Source organism: Neoarius graeffei, chromosome 17 (assembly GCF_027579695.1).
Source record: "Neoarius graeffei isolate fNeoGra1 chromosome 17, fNeoGra1.pri, whole genome shotgun sequence".
Classification (NCBI taxonomy): Eukaryota; Metazoa; Chordata; class Actinopteri; order Siluriformes; family Ariidae; genus Neoarius; species Neoarius graeffei.
This window is the reverse complement of record NC_083585.1, coordinates 61,090,888-61,103,369: the sequence shown is the minus strand read 5'-3', so window position 1 is coordinate 61,103,369 and position 12,482 is coordinate 61,090,888. Positions and strand designations below refer to the sequence as shown.

The 12,482-nt window shown below is 45.3% G+C and overlaps 1 pseudogene; it reads right to left on the bottom strand.

Annotated features, from left to right (window-relative positions):
* Window positions 1-12,482, bottom strand: part of LOC132901251 (E3 ubiquitin/ISG15 ligase TRIM25-like) — a 53,948-nt pseudogene that overhangs the window by 5,687 nt on the left and 35,779 nt on the right.

Sequence of the window (12,482 nt, the reverse complement as noted above, 5' to 3'; positions counted from 1 at the left end):
CCTTACTAAAATAAAATCTCAACTTCTGTCATCATAATTTTATGCACTTTAATACATGATAAGTTCTGGCTTCATGTGAAAATGGCAGCTGGCAGAAATAACAAACGCTACGTTCACACTGCAAGGCTTAATGCTCAATTCCGATTTTTTTGTGAAATCCGATTTTTTTTGTGAGGTCGTTCACATTAACAAATATATGCGACTTGTATGTGATCCTCAGTATGAACGAAAAGCGACCTAAAAGTGTTCCGCATGCGCACTGCAGGATACGACGACGTCACACGCAGTGAGCATGGCCAGTGTTTACGGAAGTAAAACCGCCCGGTTGCGGTATGACCCATCCAATCTAGCTTGAATAGCTGCATCCCCCCAAATGGAAATCAGCTCCCTAACCTCTGCGTCCTTCCATTGAGAAGATTCAGAACCTTCACAGCCCGAAGCGTCCCTCGTATTGATGTCATGCGCAGGGGCGCAGATACATTTTTTGAACTGGGGGGGACAAAGCTGCCAGCAAACCAACCCCAACCCCAACATGCCTGTCAAACTTGTTGTTAGTAACCATAGCAACCAAGCTCGAGCTCGCAACCTGTGCAGTCTGCGCAGCTCAACCAACCGAATATCAGTCTTTGTTTTGTTTTATGTGAGTTGTTGCAACTATGTATACACTGCCGTGCACCTCAATAAACCGAATGGTAATTAGTCTTTTGATTTTTCCGTGAGGTTTGCCTTAAGCAAAGAAAGACAGCATAAACGTTTTTTCCTCCCTATAAGTAGGGGGGACCGAACGAGGTGAATTTAAATATGACTCGTCCCACCCTCTATCTGCGCCCGTGATTATGCGCCATGTTGTTGTAACTTTTTTGAGACACCCGCCGCCTACTTCAGCGCAGAATAGTGACGTTTGTGGCTTGTTGATGACGTGTAAGTCGGATGAATGCGACCTGGCGGTTCAGACTGAACTCGCATATGAAAAGAGCGGATAGGAATCGGAATTAGCACCACATATCCAAACGGCCTGGGTCAGATTTGAAAAAATCGGATCTGTGTCGTTCATATTGTCAATAAAAGATCGGATACAGGTCACATATGGGCGAAAAGATCGGATTTGAGTCACTTCAGCCTGCAGTGTGAACGTAGCCAAAGTTATTTTGGTTACAGAAACTTTAAGGTAGTTCATAAATCTTTACTAGGCAGCACGGTGGTGCAGTGGTTAGTGCTGTCGCCTCACAGCAACAAGGTTCTGGGTTTGAACCCAGTGACCAAAGGGGGGCCTTTCTGTGTGGAGTCTGCATGTTACATGGGTTTCCTCTGGGTGCTCTGGTTTCCCCCACAATCCAAAGACATGTGGATTAGGTAAAATACCCAGCTACTGGGGTTGTACAAGCCAGAGCATACTTAGTGCCGGTCCCAAGCCTGGATAGCCTGGGGAAGGTTGCATCAGGCAGGGCATCTGGTGTAAAACCTATGCCAAATCAAATATGCGGAACAGATCTGCTGTGGCGACCCCTAATGGGAGCAGCTAAAAGAAGATCCATTTTTGTATTTCGAAATGAGTTCGAGTCCAGTGGTCGGTGGGGACCTTTCTGTGTGGAGTTTGCATGTTCTCCCCATGTCTGTGTGAGTTTCCTCCAGGTGCTCCGATTTCCCCCATGGTTCAAAGACATGCGGTTAGGTTAACTCCTTCTTCTTCTTCTTCTTCTGGCTACTTCCGATTAGGGGTCACCACAACAAACTTTTCAATCCGCATGTTAGATTTGGCACAGTTTTACACCGGATTCCCTTCCTGACGCAACCCTCTCCATTTCTCCAGGCTTGGGACCGGCGCCAAGAGTACATTTATGCGCCCCTAGTGGCTGGATTTGACACTTATGGGCAATTTAGAGTAGCCAGTTAATGCAGTTAGGTTAACTGGCTACTCTAAATTGCCCATAAGTGTCAATGGTTGCGAGGAGTAAACCTCTATAAAATAATCCAGTACAAGGCAACAAGAAACCACTACTGTAATTCTTCCCTAGAAACTTGGACCTGCCATTAGGCAGAACACGAAAGAAGAAATATTTGCTGTATTGAAATACACCACAAATCCATTCAAATACAGAGAGATTCGTAATTTTTACCTGTTGAGTAAGCCAGGTAAATGGGTTTATATGTAATAATTTATGTTTGTGAGAAAGACCATTCCAGAAGCCTAGTTATTACGAGGTGTTCTTCCTAATGCTAAAGTCACAAATAACTGGTTGATCAGTGAGAACTGTGGCTGGGGCTACTATGGCCATTCTGGCAGATTTTGGAGATGATCCATTGCATAAATTTGGATGGAGTAAATATGCAAATGAAGCCACTGTAGCCATGATGGTAGCAACAGAAGACTCTAGGAAAACCAATGGAGGCAGTGACATATAACGATGTACAGTATGGCCTTACGGCAATGACGGCATTGTGTACAGTTTTCACGGATGCAGTACAGGACAGCCATGGCAAGACAAAATAAGCTATGGCCCTGAGGCAAACTTTTCACTTTCTCCAGAATGTTGTTCTGTGAACATTTTGAGCTCTATGATTGCTATAGAATGCTATGGTAACCCCCAGTAGCCCACAAAAGCCTCACGTATGCCTCAAGGATGTTCACGGATGCCTTCAAGGTTGCAACGGATTAATTCATCCAGCACTTGATCTGTGGCAATTTTCAACACAACGAACCTTTCCCAGGATGGAAGCAATGCCCTTCTGGTTATCAAGGTAACTCCTTGGCTCTCGCGCATTCCAAAAGAAGGGCCCAGAAGGCATGCTGGTTGACCCCCGGAAGGTTCAAAATTGTCTACTGGCATCTACCATGAAATGATTCCAGCTATGTGAGACCTTAGCTTTAGCATAAGTGGTGTAGCAGGTTGCGTTGCTTCCTCACAGCTCCACAGTTCAGTCCTGAGCTTGGTTACTGTCTGTGTGGAGTTTCACATGTTCTGATGTTCTTAAGTGTATGAATGATGGGACTTTGTGGCAGAAAGGGATTTTTTAAATGTATTTATTAATTTATTTTTCATATTTACTGACTCCAACTACATCCTGACGAAGATCCAATTTAACTTGGAGCTCTTTGGGGTCCTTAGACCCTGCAATCGCTCCTTACAGAGGTGCTTGAAAGTTTGTGAACCCTTTAGAATTTTCTATATTTCTGCATAAATATGACCTAAAGCATCATCAGATTTTCACACAAGTCCTAAAAGCAGATAAAGAGAACCCAGTTAAACAAATGAGACAAAAATATTATACTTGGTCATTTATTTACTGAGGAAAATGATCCAATATTACATATCTGTGAGTGGCAAAATTATGTGAACCTCTAGGATTAGCAGTTAATTTTAAGGTGAAATTAGAGTCAGGTGTTTTCAATCAATGGAATGACAATCAGGTGTGAGTGGGCACCCTGTTTTATTTAAAGAACAGGGATCTATCAAAGTCTGAGCTTCACAACACATGTTTGTGGAAGTGTATCATGGCACAAACAAAGGAGATTTCTGAGGACCTCAGAAAAAGCATTGTTGATGCTCATCAGGCTGGAAAAGGTTACAGAAACCATCTCTAAAGAGTTTGGACTCCACCAATCCACAGCCAGACAGATTGTGTACAAGCGGAGGAAATTCAAGACCATTGTTACCCTCCTCAGGAGTGGTCGACCAACAAAGATCACTCCAAGAGCAAGGTGTGTAATAGTCGGCGAGGTCACAAAGGACCCCAGGGTAACTTCTAAGCAACTGAAGGCCTCTCTCACATTGGCTAATGTTAATGTTCATGAGTCCACCATCAGGAGAATACTGAACAACAATGGTGCACATGGCAGGGTTGCAAGGAGAAAGCCACTGCTCTCCAAAAAGAACATTGCTGCTCATCTGCAGTTTGCTAAAGATCACGTGGACAAGCCAGAAGGCTATTGGAAAAATGTTTTGTGGACAGATGAGGCCAAAATAGAACTTTTTGGTTTAAATGAAAAGTGTTATGTTTGGAGAAAGGAAAACACTGCATTCCAGCATAAGAGCCTTATCCCATCTGTGAAACATGGTGGTGGTAGTATCATGGTTTGGGCCTGTTTTGCTGCATCTGGGCCAGGACGGCTTGCCATGATTGATGGAACAATGAATTCTGAATTATACCAGCGAATTCTAAAGGAAAATGTCAGGACATCTGTCCATGAACTGAATCTCAAGAGAAGGTGGGTCATGCAGCAAGACAACGACCCTAAGCACACAAGTCGTTCTACCAAAGAATGGTTAAAGAAGAATAAAGTTAATGTTTTGGAATGGCCAAGTCAAAGTCCTGACCTTAATCCAATCGAAATGTTGTGGAAGGACCTGAAGCGAGCAGTTCATGTGAGGAAACCCACCAACATCCCAGAGTTGAAGCTGTTCTGTATGGAGGAACGGGCTAAAATTCCTCCAAGCCGGTGTGCAGGACTGATCAACAGTTACCAGAAATGTTTAGTTGCAGTTATTGCTGCACAAGGGGGTCACAAGGGGGTCTGAAAGCAAAGGTTCACATACTTTTTGCCACTCACAGATATGTAATATTGGATCATTTTCCTCAATAAATAAATGACCAAGTATAATATTTTTGTCTCATTTGTTTAACTGGGTTTTCTTTATCTACTTTTCTGGCTTGTGTGAAAATATGATGATGTTTGAGGTCATATTTATGGAGAAACTATAGAAAATTCTAAAGGGTTCACAAACTTTCAAGCACCACTGTATGCCCTTTAGTTGATGGCATCTTCAACATGTTTGGCACATTCAAGTGATGTTACAGAGTATGTAGTGTCTGTTCATGTTTACAGTCAGGTCCACAAGTATTTCGACACCAAATCAGTTATCGCTATTTTAGCTGTCTAGCACAGCATATTCGAATTTACATTCAATAATTATTTCATGATAAAGCTCTGTGACAGTGTTTTTACATACAGTGTTAATGTTTGTGTCATATACGGTTTTGATTTAGAAGTAGTTCGTTTTATTTGTTAGTTGTGATAAGATTTCATTTAAGACGTGTCAAGTCCATAAATATTTGGACAGTCCTTGTTTCCGCTGTCTATGACGGTATAATAGAGGTGCAATTTAATAATGAATACTGTAGGAGTTCAAAGTGCAGACTTTCGTCTCTGAGTATGTACATCCAAATTTATCTCTTATTTGTAAAAGAGGAACAGACCAACTGACTGCACACACACTGTTCCTGGTTGAAGGGCTGAAGCAATCTGCCTTCCACAAACATGCACACAAAGATGCATATAATCATGAAATGAGGTGATTTTTGTAAATATTTAATATTATGTGAGCTTTGTCTGAACTCGTATTTATTGGACAAGGCCTTCGGACTGATGACTTTATATATTTGCCTTTTAATAAAAAGTAATTTCATACTGAATTAGTTATATAACTGAAATTAGATACAAAATGAATTTAGAGACTTTGTATGGAGCTACTTCAAAAAGAATAATGTTCTCCAGTTCTCACCTGTTTTTCAGTTCTTTCTGCTTTAGTTGAAACAGTATCATGACCTTTATGTTCATCCATCATACACAAATAACAGATGAAGGTTTGGTCAGTACGACAGAAGATCTCCATCGGTTTGTCGTGTTCAGAGCAGATCTTCTCCTGGAGGTCGGCACAGGCTTCAACTAACTTGTGCTTCTTAAAGTTAGGAGACTGATAGTGAGGTTTAAGATGAGCTTCACAATAGGAGGCCTGACACACCAGACATGACTTAATGGCTTTGCGTTTTCTTCCAATGCAGGAATCACACTCCACATCTCCAGGTCCAGCATAACAGTGAGCAGGAGAAGCAGCATAGTTATTAATTATCTTCAGTTTCTCCACAGCACTCGCCACCTTGCTGCTAATGCGTAGAACAGACTTTGGGAAAGTCTCTCTGCACTGGGGGCAGCTATAGATGCCCTTCACTTCCTCCTGATCCCACAAGTCATTAATACATACCTTACAGAAACTGCGGCCACAGGGGAGCATCATTGGATCCTTCAGGAGTTCCAGACACAGTGGACATTTGTACAGGTCAAGAGGTATTGAATTACTGGCCTGTGCCATTTTTCTACAAAGCGTCTCAAATCAGAATGACAACTGGAGCTTTCGTTTTCTCAAAAAAGAGCTTCAGAGTACTGTAGGAGGTGTAGGCAGACAGAGAGCGGGCGTGGCTTTTCCACCCTTTTTTAAAAACTGATTTTCAAGTTTTAACCCTTTAGCAGACAGCTTAGACTTATGGTTATATACATTTGTCACTGGAATTCCAAAATATTCTGAGAATAAGTTCATCTCCATCTTTTTCTTTACAATGAAGTGTTGGTAGTGATGAATATAAAACATCACTGTTATGACTCTGGGAACAAAAAAAAAAAAGACACATTCATATCACAAAAATTGGAATGCCACAAAAATTTAAATTTATCTGACCCAAAGTAAAAAATAAATAAATAAATTTAAAAAGACCGAAATCATTATACAGATTTTTAATTTTTTTTTTAAGTAAGGAGACCTGTTTGGCTCCCAAGTCAACAGTGTTATCAGTTCTCTCTCTCTCTCTCTCTCTCTCTCTCTATCTCTCTCTCTCTCTTTCTTTTTTTTTTTTAAATCTCCAGCAGGGGCCTATCTTTCTCCTCATGTTACCCCGATTAATTTGTTTATTTAAATGTCCTACATTTTACAACCCCGATTCCAAAAAAGTTGGGACAAAATACAAATTGTAAATAAAAATGGAATGCAATAATTTACAAATCTCAAAAACTGATATTGTATTCACAATAGAACACAGACAACATATCAAATGTCGAAAGTGAGACATTTTGAAATTTCATGCCAAATATTGGCTCATTTGAAATTTCATGACAGCAACACATCTCAAAAAAGTTGGGACAGGGGCAATAAGAGGCTGGGAAAGTTAAAGGTACTAAAAAGGAACAGCTGGAGGACCAAATTGCAACTCATTAGGTCAATTGGCAATAGGTCATTAAAACCTCGGATACTGATCCATGAATAAGTTTAATTTTTGGATGGTGGCTACGTGAGCTGAGAATTTACAGAAATACAATTTTGCACCAAAAAAAGGGTGTAAATTAGAGGTGAATTTCTTCCAGAAGTAGACTTTCCAGTTTTCCATTGTGTCATATTTATTAATAAGATTATAAATTTGTTCCAGTTTACAGTATAAGCTAATATATTAGGCATGGATAACTTTTTTTAAATTATCATTATTTGTGGAATATTGTAAAGTGTATAAGTGTATATATTTATATAGTAGAAACGGCCTGGATGTGGGTGGAGCACAGAAGTACGGCAGGCTGTTATTTGCTTGTGAGTTTTCTTCATTTTGTTTTTCAGCACAACTCTGTCTGTTGGGGACACACTATATACACACACACTCATGCACACTCAGACTACTATCGTGTTCTGGTCCCCAATCTCCCCTCCTCTATTCCTTTCACTCCTTTTATAGGGTGCTGTCACTGTAAAAGACACACATAAACAGGTTAATTGACAACAGGTGTAGCGATACGACCACTCACCTTCCCCGACTCTGCCCTCCATTCACAGACTGACGCTCGGCCACGCCCCCGCTGCCACATACCCCCACCACCTGACTCAGGCTAGGGAGCCATCTGGCCTGCAGCGGACTCCCCCCCCCGACGGGACAGGAAGTCCGCCACCACCATCTGTGCCCCCGGCCTGTGGACCACCTTGAATTTGAATGGCTGGAGGGCAAGATACCAACGGATGATCTGCGCGTTGGCATCCTTCATGCAGTGGAGCCACTGGAGGGGTGCGTGGTCTGAACAGAGGGTCAAAGGGTGTCCCAGTAGGTAGTACCGGAGAGCAAGGACCGCCCACTTGATGGCTAGGCACTCTTTCTCTATCGTGCTGTACCTGCCTTTCCACATTGACACCTTCCAGCTAATGTACAGCACAGGATGTTCCTCCCCCTCCACCTTCTGGGACAGAATGGCCCCCAGCCCACTGTCTGATGCTTCTGTCTATAAAATAAAGTGGAGAGAAAAGTCAGGGGAGTGTAACAGTGGCCCCCCACACAGTGCAGCCTTTACCCTAGAGAAAGCCTGTTGGCATTGCTCCATCCACTGGACTGGACCTGGCGCTCCCTTTTTAGTGAGATCAGTCAGCGGGCTGGTGACATCCGAATAATTAGGTATGAACCTACGATAGTAGCCAGCCAACCCCAGGAACTGTCTCACCCCCTTTTTGGTCTTGGGCCTTGGGCAGGCCACCATCGCTGCAGTCTTATTAATTTGGGGACGCGCCTGCCCATGGCCCAAGTGGAAACCCAGATACCGTACTTCCACCCACCCGATTGCACACTTCTTTGGGTTAGCTGTGAGACCCGCACGCCTCAGCGACTTTAGGACGGCCCTAAGGTGTTCGAGGTACCGCGGCCAGTCATTGCTATAGATGATAATATCATTGAGATACGCAGCTGTGTAGGTGGTGTGGGGGCGGAGAACCCTGTCCATGAGCCGCTGGAACGTCGCGGGAGCCCCAAATAACCCAAAAGGAAGCATGACGAATTGGTGTAAGCCAAACGGTGTGGAAAAGGCTGTTTTCTCTTGGGATAGAGGAGTCAAGGGGATCTGCCAATATACCTTCGTTAAATCCAGTGTCAAAAACGAGCAGTGCCTAATCGATCGAGCAGCTTGTCAATGCGAGGCATTGGGTAAATGTCAAATTTAATCACTGCATTGACTTTTCTATAGTCTACACAGAACCGGACCGACCCATTGGTCTTGGGGACCAGGACCACTGGGCTGCTCCAGTCACTGTGGGACTCCTTGATTATGCCCATTTCGAGCATGGCCTTGAGTTCATCCCAGACCACCTTTTTCTTGTGTTCGGGCAGGTGGTAAGGGCGGCTGCACACTACCACCCCCGGGGGTGTCTCAATACGGTGTTCTATGAGGTGGGTGCAGCCGGGCAGGGGCAAAAACACATCGGAAAATTCCTTCTGCAACTGGGCTACCTCCGTGAGTTGGGCCGGGGAGAGGTGGCCTCCACAAGGGACCGGAGTGGTTGTTGATGTCAATTTTCTTTTTTGAACCTCCGGCCCCAGCTCCGCCTTCCCCGGGATTACTGACACCAACACCATGGGGACCTCCTCATTCCAACATTTTAATAGATTGAGGTGGTAAATTTGCAATGCTCCACCCCTGTCCATTCGCCTCACCCCGGCTCGCCGTGTGACCTCGAAGGGCCCTTGCCACTTGGCGATCAATTTGGAGTAGAGCCCTGCACTCCCGCGGGAGTCCCGCGAGACCCGACGCAAAGCAGTGCGGCGCAGGACAAATTTTGAAAGCTCATTGCGGGCGCGGACGGGAGGGGGAGTGCACAATGTGGGAGCGGGCGGGAGAGGTGATAAGCTGCAGTCCCGCTAACTAAAAACGTGTTTAAAATAAAATTTATAAATTATTAATTTATGTCTATCATATATAATTTGTGCTGGATATTTTATTTGGCATTAATAAAAACATTTCAAAATGCCTAAATTTGTGGATGTGGTCTAATCTCGCGTACGTTTCCGATTCCTTTCCGCTCTTCTGTGTTTGAGATCTCCGATCATGGCAGAAGAGCAGAGCTCCTCTAGTGAAGCTCACAGTGCTTCAGAAGTAAGTGCTGCTTTAGAAAGAGGTACATTTACTGTTAAAAAGTCAAGAGTCCTGAAATCAGACATTTGGAAGTCGTTCTCACTCATTTACGATGCAGAGGGAAATCAGCTGCCCTTTGCTTGTTGTGATAAGTGTTGTGAGCTGTAGATATTTATGCTCAAATCCACTCAAAGTAGGGGGCGGGGCACCATCACGCTGTGTCTTTAAATTATATTAATTTCTTATAGGCCTATTTGTATTTCCTAGAATGTAAATGTGAGGAGTGACATAGTATAAGCTATGTACAATATTCTTAATATCCACTGTAGATTTTGGTAGGTGCGTTGGGTATCTCTGTAAAGGCTCAGCTGCGCATGCCGCCTGGCAACACGCACCCTCGCTACGTGCGCTAGGTGAAGGATCGGTCAGTGGAGAGCTCAGCTAAGCTCAGCATGTTTAATTCCCCAAGCCAATGACAAGAACTTTCGTGAGAAATAACGCGAACGTCTGCATCATGCGGGATTTGCAGGCGGGAGCGGGACAAAATATGGCAGGCGCAGGCCGGAGAGGGACTGAAAATCATAATTCTTTGCGGGAGCGGGCGGGAGCGGGACTGCACAATGCGGGAGCAGGTGGGAGCGGGACTGAAAATTCTGTCCCGCACAGACCTCTAATTTGGAGCTTGACGTGGGCAATAATACGAGTACTTTGTCTCCCGGTGTGAACTCTCTAAGGCGCGTGCTCCTGTCGTACAGTCGGATTTGACGTTCTTGCGCCTGCCGCAAATTCTCCTGGGTTAAGTGCGTGTGTGTGTGGAGTTCGGCGCACAGGCCGAGAACGTATTGAATTTCGTTCTTACTAGATGAAGGTCCCTCCTCCCAATTTTCATGTAGCACGTCCAAAATGCCACGTGGCTTACGCCCAGATAATAATTCAAATGGTGAAAAACCTGTGGAGGCTTGCAGGACCTCTCGTACTGCAAATAACAGGGGCTCAAGCCACTTATCCCAATTATGTGCATCTTTGCTTATGAACTTCCGAATTATGGTTTTGAGAGTTCAATTAAAACGTCCCACTAAGCCATCAGTTTGTGGGTGATAGACACTGGTGCGGATAGGCTTAATCCCCAGTAATCCATACAGTTCACGCAGTGTGCATGACATAAATGTAGTGCCTTGGTCTGCCAGGATTTCTTTTGGAATCCCGACCCAGGAGATAAAGCGGAAGAGCGCTTCCGCAATACTGTGTGCTGAGATATTGTGGAGAGGCACTACTTCCAGATATCATGTTGCATAGTCCACCAGAACTAAAATAAAGCGATATCCCCATGCTGACCAATCTAATGGCCCGATGAGATCCATCCCAATTCTTTCAAAAGGGGTCTCGATTAAAGGGAGAGGGCGCAAAGGGGCTTTTGGAGTGGCTGCGGGATTTACTAATTGGCATTCGCGGCATGCCATACACTACCGACGGACATACCCGCAAATCCCTGGCCAATAGAACTGTGCCATTATTCCGGCTAGTGTTTTATCCTGCCCTAATTGTCTGGCCATGGGATTAAAGTGAGCTGCCTGGAATATGAGTTCCTGATGGCTCTTTGGGATTAATAACTGTGCTATCTTTTCGCCAGTTTGAGTGTCCTGCGTCACTCGGTATAACCTATCCTTAATAATAGAAAAGTAGGGGAAGGCCGGCATCACATTTGGCTGGAGAATTTGACCATTGATTACTCTCACTTGGTCAAATGCATGCCACAGAGTCCCGTCTCATGACTGCTTTAATGGGAAATCCCCAAGGGAATCCCCAAAAGAGGGAGGGGGGCGGGGATGCTCCTCACGCCGCGTATTGCCCTGATGCGATGCTGACGTAGACAGCTCTGTGACAGCTGCTCCCATCAATGCTAGTCCGGGGTCTTCCCCAGACGGATTACTGCAGGATCCACTCCTTACTATGTGCATCATTAACTCCTTAAATCCTGGCCAGTCAGTCCACAAAATCAGTGAGTGGGTGAGACGAGGGTTAACCACCGCCTTTACACTATGCTTTTCTCCCCGAAATAGAATGTGGACGGACACTAAAGGAAAGTTGTGAACACACAACACCTTCACCACTCGTGCTCTCCCCAGTGCCTCACCTTGCACCAGGCTTTGGTGGATTGAGGTCTGGTTACAGCCGGAATCCACCAAAGCCTGGTACGTATCCCCTTGGACACCAGCCTGATTGAGGGCAGTTTCTGGTGCGTCGGGAACCCGGACCACCGTGCCCACCTCCATCGTGGAGCGCTGATTTTGGAGATGTCCCGGCTCCCCGCAGCACCAGCACATCGGTCCAGGCTCTCCCTCTGCACTGGTGTTATGGACATCACTCACCTGGGGGGGGGGAGAAGACACAGACAAGGAAGGGAAAAACGGGAGAACACCATGGGTGCGTTGGGCCGGCTGGGGGGGGAGCCGGCCCCCACCTCTGCAGTGGGGGAATGAGGCGAGGACGGGAAGCAGAGGGAGAGGGAGAGAGAGAGGAAAGAGGAGAAGGAGAAGCATGTCTTCTTGCCATCAGAACTGCCGCCATGTGGTCCTCTGCCAGCCCGATAGCTTGATCCAGCGACACCAGGCGATGACACTGGACCCACTCTGCAGTTCCTTCTGGAAGTGGCACGATGAACTGTTCCAGTGTCACCAGGTCGATAATTCCCTCGGCGTCACGGTCGTCTGCCCTCAGCCACCACGGGCAGGCATCCCAAAGTTGTTGCCTGAGCGTGAACGGTCGGCTGACCTCCTCCAAGTGCAGCGAGCGGAAGCGCTGCTGCTGTTGCTCTGGGGAGCGGCCGACACGCTGGAGG